Consider the following 8517-nt stretch of genomic DNA (forward strand, 5'->3'; position numbering starts at 1 on the left):
AGTCACTGACAGCTAACATGCAGGTGCAGCACTCAATTAGGAAATCTAATAGTATGTTAGCCTTTATCACAAGACGATTTGAGTACAGGAGTAGTGAATTCTTGCTTCAATTGTACAGAAACTTGGTTAGACCGCACTTGGAATACAGTTTTGGTCTCCTTACCTTAGGAAGGATATTATTGCCGTGGAGGGAGTTCAACGAAGGTTCATCAGACTTCTTCCAGGGATGGTGGGACTGTTGTATGAAGAAAGGTTGGAGAAACTGGGGCTGTATTCTCTAGAGTTTATGAAGAATGGGAGGTGATCTCATTGAAACCGACAAAATACTTAAACGACAGTCAGGGTAGATGCAGCTAAGACCCCTGGTTGGGGAGCCGAGAACCAAGGGAAGGAATTTCAAAATAAGGGAGTAGCCGCTTAGGACAGAGATGAGGAGAAATTTCTTTACTCAGAGGTTTGTGAATCTTTGGAATTCTCTACCCCAGAGGGCTGTGGAAGCTCAGTCATTGAGTATGTTTAAAGCAGAGATTGACAGATTTCTAAATACAAATGACATAAGGGAATATGAGGAAAGTGTGGGGAAAAGGGCATTGAAGTGGACGATCAGCCATGATCATATTGAATGGTGGGGCAGGCTCGATGGGCTGAATGGCCGACTCCTGCTCCTATGTTCCTATGTTCCTAACTCCACATGATCAGCGAGGCACAGCCTCAGGCCGACTTGGTGGGTGGTGCAAACAGATATTCCTGCTTCTGATCTTCACCAGAACAGAGAGTGAGATGTAACATTGAACATCAATCAGACTGTGAGAGAATACAACAGAATAAAACACATGGAGAGACACTGTGGAATAACAAATAGATTTGATTGGAATGTTGAATTCTGATTGGAATGGATAAAACAGCAGATTAAATTGGGATTCTCATTGATCTGGGACAGAAAAGAGAAACTGATGGAAAGAAGGGAAGAAGAAAGAAAAGAAAGGATGGAGCTATTCACTTTTTTCAGTTTTTTCCCTCACCCAGCAAAGCTGGATAAAAAAAGTTGCAAATAACAGAGAATTTCACCAGAAAGGGAGATTAAGTGCTGTCGAAACCTTGGATCGAAGGATGCCCCAACAGATCACCTGTTTAACTGTCTCCTCACTGGGGGATTTCAAGCAGTGAGTAATATTATTCTCTTCGTTTGTTAAATGAACCCAGAACTGTCACTTGGAGTTAATATCTGTGTTCCGACTCCTGAATTATAAAATTGTGACTTTATCAATATTTTCTGGACACATTTCCAGCTGAAAGAACTAAGAACTCTTTTTTAATTTACACAATACTATATACACACTCATCAAGCCTCCTAAGCTAGCATCCTTGGTGCTGCTCTCTCTTCTCCCAAATCTCATCTCATTTGACTGTTCCATCATCACTCTGACAGTGGGAGGGGTTGATCCCACTGTCTTCAGCATTAACCCTTTACACCCTTATCCTACACTGTCAGTCAGAAAAAAATGGTGAGAGGGTACTTCCTTCATTTATCGAAAAACCAGCTGCTCCCAGTTGAAAATCAACTCAAACCCATCAGCGAGAGAGAGAGACTGTCAGAGAACTTCCTGCATCCAGTCCTGACCCTGTCACACTCAGCAGCTGCTCGCCCAGACCCCACTCTCCTCAACACTGATCATTGTTACCGAGACACTTCAAATACTGTTGAGAAAAGGCAGGAAAGGTCAAAGTTCACAGCTGTTTTGAATAGAACAAAGTTGAATATCTTCTCACCGTTTCTCGGTAACCACATGAGACAATGGTTTTCTTATTTGGTTCCTTTGATTTTTCTTGTTCCTGACTGAGAAATATTCCAAACCTCAGATCAACCCTCCCACTTGTGTCGTGTCCCAGTCTCAGTTACAAGCAACACATAATGACACATACACTTTGAAACATACAACACGGTCACACTTTCCTTCAGTGAGATTAGGGTCGAGCTTTTTTTCCAGGTCGAATGCAACTGTGAACAAATTTGTATCAAAGAAGTTGCCTTTGAAATATCAGCACTGAATTTCTGTCCGAGGAGGAAGAGCCATTCCAAACTCACATCCTTCACAAAGGCTGTTATCTCCTGTGAATGAAATTCATCATGTAATTTGAATACTAAGTTAAAGTTCACAAGACACAGACATAAATGTTGATCCGGAAACTTCTCAAGCATATTGCAAATATGAAATAAGGCTCCGCTGGGAATCGAACCCAGGATCTCCTGTTTACAAGACAGGTACTTTAACCAAATAAGCTACAGAGACAGATCGCAAGTGATGTCGCAATTGAAATCTGAGGTGGTTACTATTTATTCTCATCCCACTTCTCCACAGGTCACAACAAAAATTTTAACTTTTCCCACTTACTGATATTCTCTATTTTTCCCAGAATAGGAGACACTTAATGAACAACAAAATTATCAGTTTCTTATAGAACAAGTTTTAACTAATCATGAAGTAAAGCATAAACACACAGGTGGAAATTTTAAAAGTTCCCTTTTTACCTTAACCAACATTTAAAGTCCCTTTCTTACCTCAGCTGAACACACGCACACACACATACTGAAAAAAAAGGGATTTTTCTATACAATTCAGGGCTCTGTTAAAGACAAAAAAAAAAACACTTGGACTGATTACTTGCTCATTTCTGAAGAAAACAGCAGATGAGATATGTTGTTCCAAAATTGACATACAGTCTAATTTCCGAGTACATGTACAATGGTCACTAGGTTCTTTTAGAAGAGTTTATTTAGAGGCGGAGTTGAGAATTAATTTTAGCAGGCTTTCTTCAAAGACAGAATATGAGACGAATTGACACAGTGAACTTCTCAGAGTCTTTTCAAGATTTGCTGCAAAACAAGGTGGGTTGCGGTCTTCTCTCATTCCTTGACACTTCTTCTGGCTAACTTTATCAGCTGCTCACTCCAGAAGGTAAAACACAATGACTGCTCCAAACAAAAGCTTGCGATTTTTCTGCCCTCTTTGGTGCGCGCTGCTGCTGCCGGGCTTGTCCAATCAAGAGGCACGACTGACTTCTCTGTCCACATTTCCCCGTTACCAGGGATTCTGTTCTTCATTTAGCTTGAGTTGTGACAACTTGTCAACATAGTTGTCAAATTAATACTTTCAGTGCCCTCTTGAAAAAGACCTGGTCTTACATTTATTCAGTTTGATTAAAATTTCCTCAACAAAATAAAATTCACAAAAAAAAAATTCAAAGTCCCTTCCATAACATCATGTACTTTCTCTGAGCAACAGGTTATTGCAAGTCTCTCTGGCTGTGTTTTTTTCTGTTGATTTTGCACTCAGGTTCTTTCTGAATCCATGTGTTTGCAGTTCTTTGTGCGTGAGAGACATGGAGATATGCTTAAAGATTTCCCAACAAATTATTCATATCTCCGTCTTTCTCCGAACTTTGTACAAACACATTAATGTGGGAATCACACACACCAGGCCGTCAAACCTCTCCGCTAAACATTGAAAGGTGACAGTGTTTATTGTGACGGGGTTCCATTTATTCAGACACATCTGGTATAAAGGTAATAGTGATCAAGATGTGATTCACACATGTAATGTATTTGTATATTATGTTCATGAGGTAATGATGTAAATAAACAATTCCTTGCACTTCCCACACTTGGTGTACATTTTCTCTGCTGATGCCCCCTGAATATATCAGAGAAAATGGTGATGAGGATGAGATAAAAGTCCGAAAATATTGGCAGCAAACAGCAGCAGGGACGGCAGTGAACAAGATCAGCCAGCTCCTGGTGAGCTACCTGCTCGGATGGTGGAGATTTTGGGTGGATTGTGTGAAGCCTGGGCCACAGACTGTCTCCTCAGTTGAATGAGATGCCGCAGGGTCTTAGTGTGCATCCGATTCAAAGTGATATTTTGTGAAAATATGGCTACACCCATGGGATACATGGCTCGGAACATATGAGAGGGCTCGAGAACCATTCAGTTCATATATTGAAAGAATTGAAATGTTTTTCAGAGCTAATAACTAATTGGAATGTGAAGATGAAAATATGGAGGTCAAGACACAGAATAAAGCAATTCTTGAGGGCAAGAAAGCAATTTTGCTAATGGAAATTAGCCTGGAAGTGTATGACCAGCTAACAAAGCTTCCTGCTCCCATCAAGGCAAAGGATGTGCCATTCAAAACAATCATCACCAAGTTAGAGGAACATTTCAACCCTAAGCCACTAGAGTTCACGGCAAGCTAGAAAATTGGAACCAGAAAGCAGAAAAGTAGTGAAACAGTTGGTGAGTACATTGTGACACTGAAGAATTTATCACTACATTGCAACTTTGGCACATTCTTAGACGGTACATTATGAGACAGATTTGTGCTTATATTGGTGAATGAGAAAAGATACTAAACACACAAAATCCGACATTTGAGCTAGCGTGTCAGATTGCACTTTCCATGGAAATAGCATCAAATAATGCTCGGGAATTTCATCCTGTGCCAGTGATAGTAACACACTTCAGGGGAGCTTAAAAAAAAAAGGAAATTGGGCTTTCAAATGGCAGATAAAATTTACACAGAGAATTGTGAAGTGATACAATTTGGGAGGAAGAATAAGGAGAGGCCATATAAATGAAATGTTACAATTCTAAAGTGGGTGCAAGAACAAAGAGACAATGTACACCAATCTTAGAAGGTTTGAAAAGGCTGCTAAGAGAAAACAGGACACTTGGCTTTCTTAATAGAGGCATAGAGTAAAAGCAAATAAGTTATGATAAACCTTTATAAAATACTGGGTCTGAATGGCCTACTCCTGTACCTCCACAGAAAGCTTCCATTCCAGGTTTACACACACTTGTCAGGATCACTCTCCATAGATCCCACCACTCCATGCAAGGATATCTCCCTCACGATCAGATCACAGGTCCTTAGTCCTACCACATCCAGTCATGAATGATGGTGGACAGATGAGATGAGGAGGCTCCAAAAACATCCCCATCCTCAATGATGCTGGAGCCAAAGCTGAAGCATTTCTAACAATCTTCTGTCAGAAATTGCTCAGTGGATGATTCATCTCGGCCTCCTGAGGTCCCCAGCATCACAGTTTCCAGTCTTCAGCCAATTCGATTCACTCCACATGATAGCAAGAAACATATGAAGGCACTCGATACAGCAAAGACTATGGGCCCTAACAACATTCCGGCTCCAGTACTGAAGACTTGTGCTCCAGAACTAGCATCACTCTCAGCCAAGCTGTTCCAGTAGAGCGACAACACAGGCATCTACTTGACAATGTGGAAAATTGCCCAAGTGTGCCCTCTCCATAAAAAAAATCAGGACAAATGCAATCTGACCAATTACCGCCCCATCAGTCTACTATCAATCATCAGCAAAGTGATGGAAGATGTCATCAACAGTGCTATCAAGCACCACACACTTGGCAATAATCTGCTCATCGATGCTCAGTTTAGGTTCTGCCACGGTCTCTCGGCTCCAAGCAAATACTAGCAGGTAGAGTATAATATGGGAAAATGTGAGGTTATCCACTTTGGTGGGAAGAATGGAAAAGCAAAATATTACTTAAATTGCAAGAGACTACAGAATGCTACGGTTCAGAAGGATCTGGGTGTCCTTGTACATGAATCACTAAAAGTTGGCATGCAGGTAGAGCAAATAATTAGGAAGGCAAATGGAATGTTACCTTTTATTTCAAGGGGAATGGAGGACAAAAGTAGAGAAGTCTTGCTGCAAATGTACAGGGGTGTTGGTGAAAACACACCAAGAGTACCGTGTACAGTTTTGGTTTCCTTATTTAAGGAGGGATATCCTTGCAGTGGAGGCAGTTCAGAGAAGGTTCTCTGGATTGATTCCTGTGATGAAGGGGTTGTCTTATGAGGAGAGTTGAGCAGGCTGGACCTGTACTCATTGGAACTGAGAAAAAATGATAGGTGATCGTATTGAGACATATAAGATTCTGAGGGGGCTTGACGGGGTAGGTGCTGAGAGGATGTTTCCCCTCATGGTGGAATCTAGAACTCAGGGACACGGTTTCAGAATTAGGGGTTTTCCATTTAAGAAGGAAATGAGGCGGAATTTCTTCTCTCAGAGATTCATTAATCTTTGCAGAGAGCAATGGAGGCTGGATCATTGAATGTCTTCAAGACTGAGTTCGACAGACTTTTATCTACCAGGAAGTCAAGGGTTATGGGGAGCAGGAAGAAAGTGGGAGTGAGGCCATGATCAGGTCAGCCATGATCCTATTGAATGGCGGAGCAGGCTCGAGGGGCAAAATGGCCTACTCCTGCTACTATTTCTTCTGTTCTTATAACCTCATTGCAGATTGGTTCAAACAGAGACGAATGAGTGGAATTCCAGAGGAGAGGTGAGAGTGATTGCCCTTGAGTGAGTGTGGCATCAAGGATCCCTAGCAAAATTGAAGTCAATTGGAATCGGGGGAAAACTCTCCACTTGGTGGAGTCGTACCTCGCACAAAGCAAGATGGTTGTGGTTAGTGGAGGCCAATCATCTCAGCCCAGGACATTGCCTCAGGAGTTTCTCAGGGTAGTGTCCTCGGTCCAGACATCCTCAGCTGTTTCATTGTTGACTCAGAAGAGTCAGAAGCGGGAATGTTCCCTGCTGATTCACAATTCCTCAGATACTGAAGCAGTCTGTGCCCACAGGCAGCAAGACCAAAACAACGTTCAGGCTTCAGCTGATAAGTGACAAGCAACCTTCTGGCCACACAAGTGCCAAGCAGTGAACATCTCCAATGAGAGAAAATCAAACCATCCACCTTTTGATATTCAGCAGCATTACCATCGCTGAATCCCTCACCATAAACATCTTGGGGGTTACCATTGATCAGAAACTAAACTGGACCAGTCGCATCTATGCTGCGGCTATAAGCGTAGGTCAGAGATTGGGAATTCTGCAGCAAGTATCTCACCTCCTGATACACCAGAACCTGTCCACTATCTATAAGGCACAAGTCAGGAGTGTGATGGAATACACCTCACTCAACAACACTCAAGAAGCTCAACACCATCTAGGACAAAGCATCCCACTTGATCAGAACCTAACCCACCACCTTAAACATTCACTTCCTCCACCACCAGTACACAGTGGCTGCAGTGTGTACCATCTCCATATGAACTGCAGTAACTTGCCAAGTCTCCTTCAACAGCACCTTCCAAGCCCGTGACCACTACCACCTCGAAGGACAAGGGCAGCAGATGCATGGGAACTCACTACCTGCAGTTTCCCCTCCAAGTCACTCACCATCCTGACATGGAACTATATCGCCATTTCTTCGCTATTGTTGGGTCACAATCCTGGAACTCCCTCCCCAATAGCACTGTGGGTGTTCCTACACCATATGGACTGCAGTGGGTCAAGAAGGCAGCTCACCACTACATTCTCAAGGGCAATTAGGGATGGGTAATAAATGCTAGACTTATCAGCGATACTCGCGCCCAAGAATGAATAAAAACCAAATCACTCTCCAAAGATTCCCCACAATTCAGGCTTGGACATTTACTTCAGGAGCACAGAGCTTTATATAACTACAACATGAGTTCCAATCTTCAGATTCCATTAGCCTTTCACATTATTTTCTACCAGTCCACTAGCTTTTAGTGATTCAGCACTCGGGTCTCTGCTTCTCCAGTTTCTAACATCTCACCACTTATGAAAAACACTCTGATCTATCTTTCGTAGGTCCTAAATGACCCCTCATTTTAAACTCCATCTGCCAAAGCATTGCTCACTCACTTAATCTATCAAGAAGATTTGAAAATAAATTTCTTGCCAAAGGATAATGTTCTGCTTCTGCTCCCTCGCCGTTTGCTTTTCCCGTTAGTCTTTCATTTGGTGTAAATCCAGAGAAAGTAAAGATGGAAGGAAGGGAGGGAGGGAAAAATCTTCCTCCTATTCGTGATCCCAATTTGATCTTCATTCCAGTCCAATTTGGTGAAGAATTCCAATTGTCTGTCTCAATTTTAATTCAGTATAAACAATTCTGGAATCACCTTCTAGATATTTAGTTTAGAGATATAGCACTGAAACAGGCCCTTCGGCCCACCGAGTCTGTGCCGACCATCAACCACCCATTTATACTAATCCTGCACCAATCCCATATTCCTCCCACATCCCCACCTGTCCCTATATTTCCCTACCACCTACCTATACTCGGGGCAATTTATAATGGCCAATTAACCTATCAACCTGCAAGTCTTTGGCATGTGGGAGGAAACCAGAGCACCCGGAGGAAACCCACACAGACACAAGGAGAACTTGCAAACTCCACACAGGCAGTACCCAGAATTGAACTCGGGTCGCTGGAGCTGTGAGGCTGCGGTGCGAACCACTGTGTCACTGTGCCGCCAAGATATTGACAAGAACAGGTTTGCAGGCCGACTTAACACAAAATTTCCCCCCTTGGAAACAACAATGCACTAGACAGTTCATAAACTAACAGCAAAGATGGGATTTGAACCCACACGCGCAAAGCACAATGGA

The 8517-nt window shown here is 42.5% G+C and overlaps 1 non-coding gene across 1 annotated transcript; it reads right to left on the minus strand.

The window, feature by feature from the left end:
• Positions 1–2217: 2217 nt before the first annotated feature.
• On the minus strand, positions 2218–2291 carry trnat-ugu (transfer RNA threonine (anticodon UGU)). The gene has a single exon. It is a non-coding gene; the product is annotated as a tRNA-Thr (tRNA).
• Positions 2292–8517: the final 6226 nt, after the last annotated feature.

The sequence above is a fragment of the Heterodontus francisci genome, unplaced genomic scaffold (genome assembly GCF_036365525.1).
Source record: "Heterodontus francisci isolate sHetFra1 unplaced genomic scaffold, sHetFra1.hap1 HAP1_SCAFFOLD_43, whole genome shotgun sequence".
NCBI classification, from domain to species: domain Eukaryota; kingdom Metazoa; phylum Chordata; class Chondrichthyes; order Heterodontiformes; family Heterodontidae; genus Heterodontus; species Heterodontus francisci.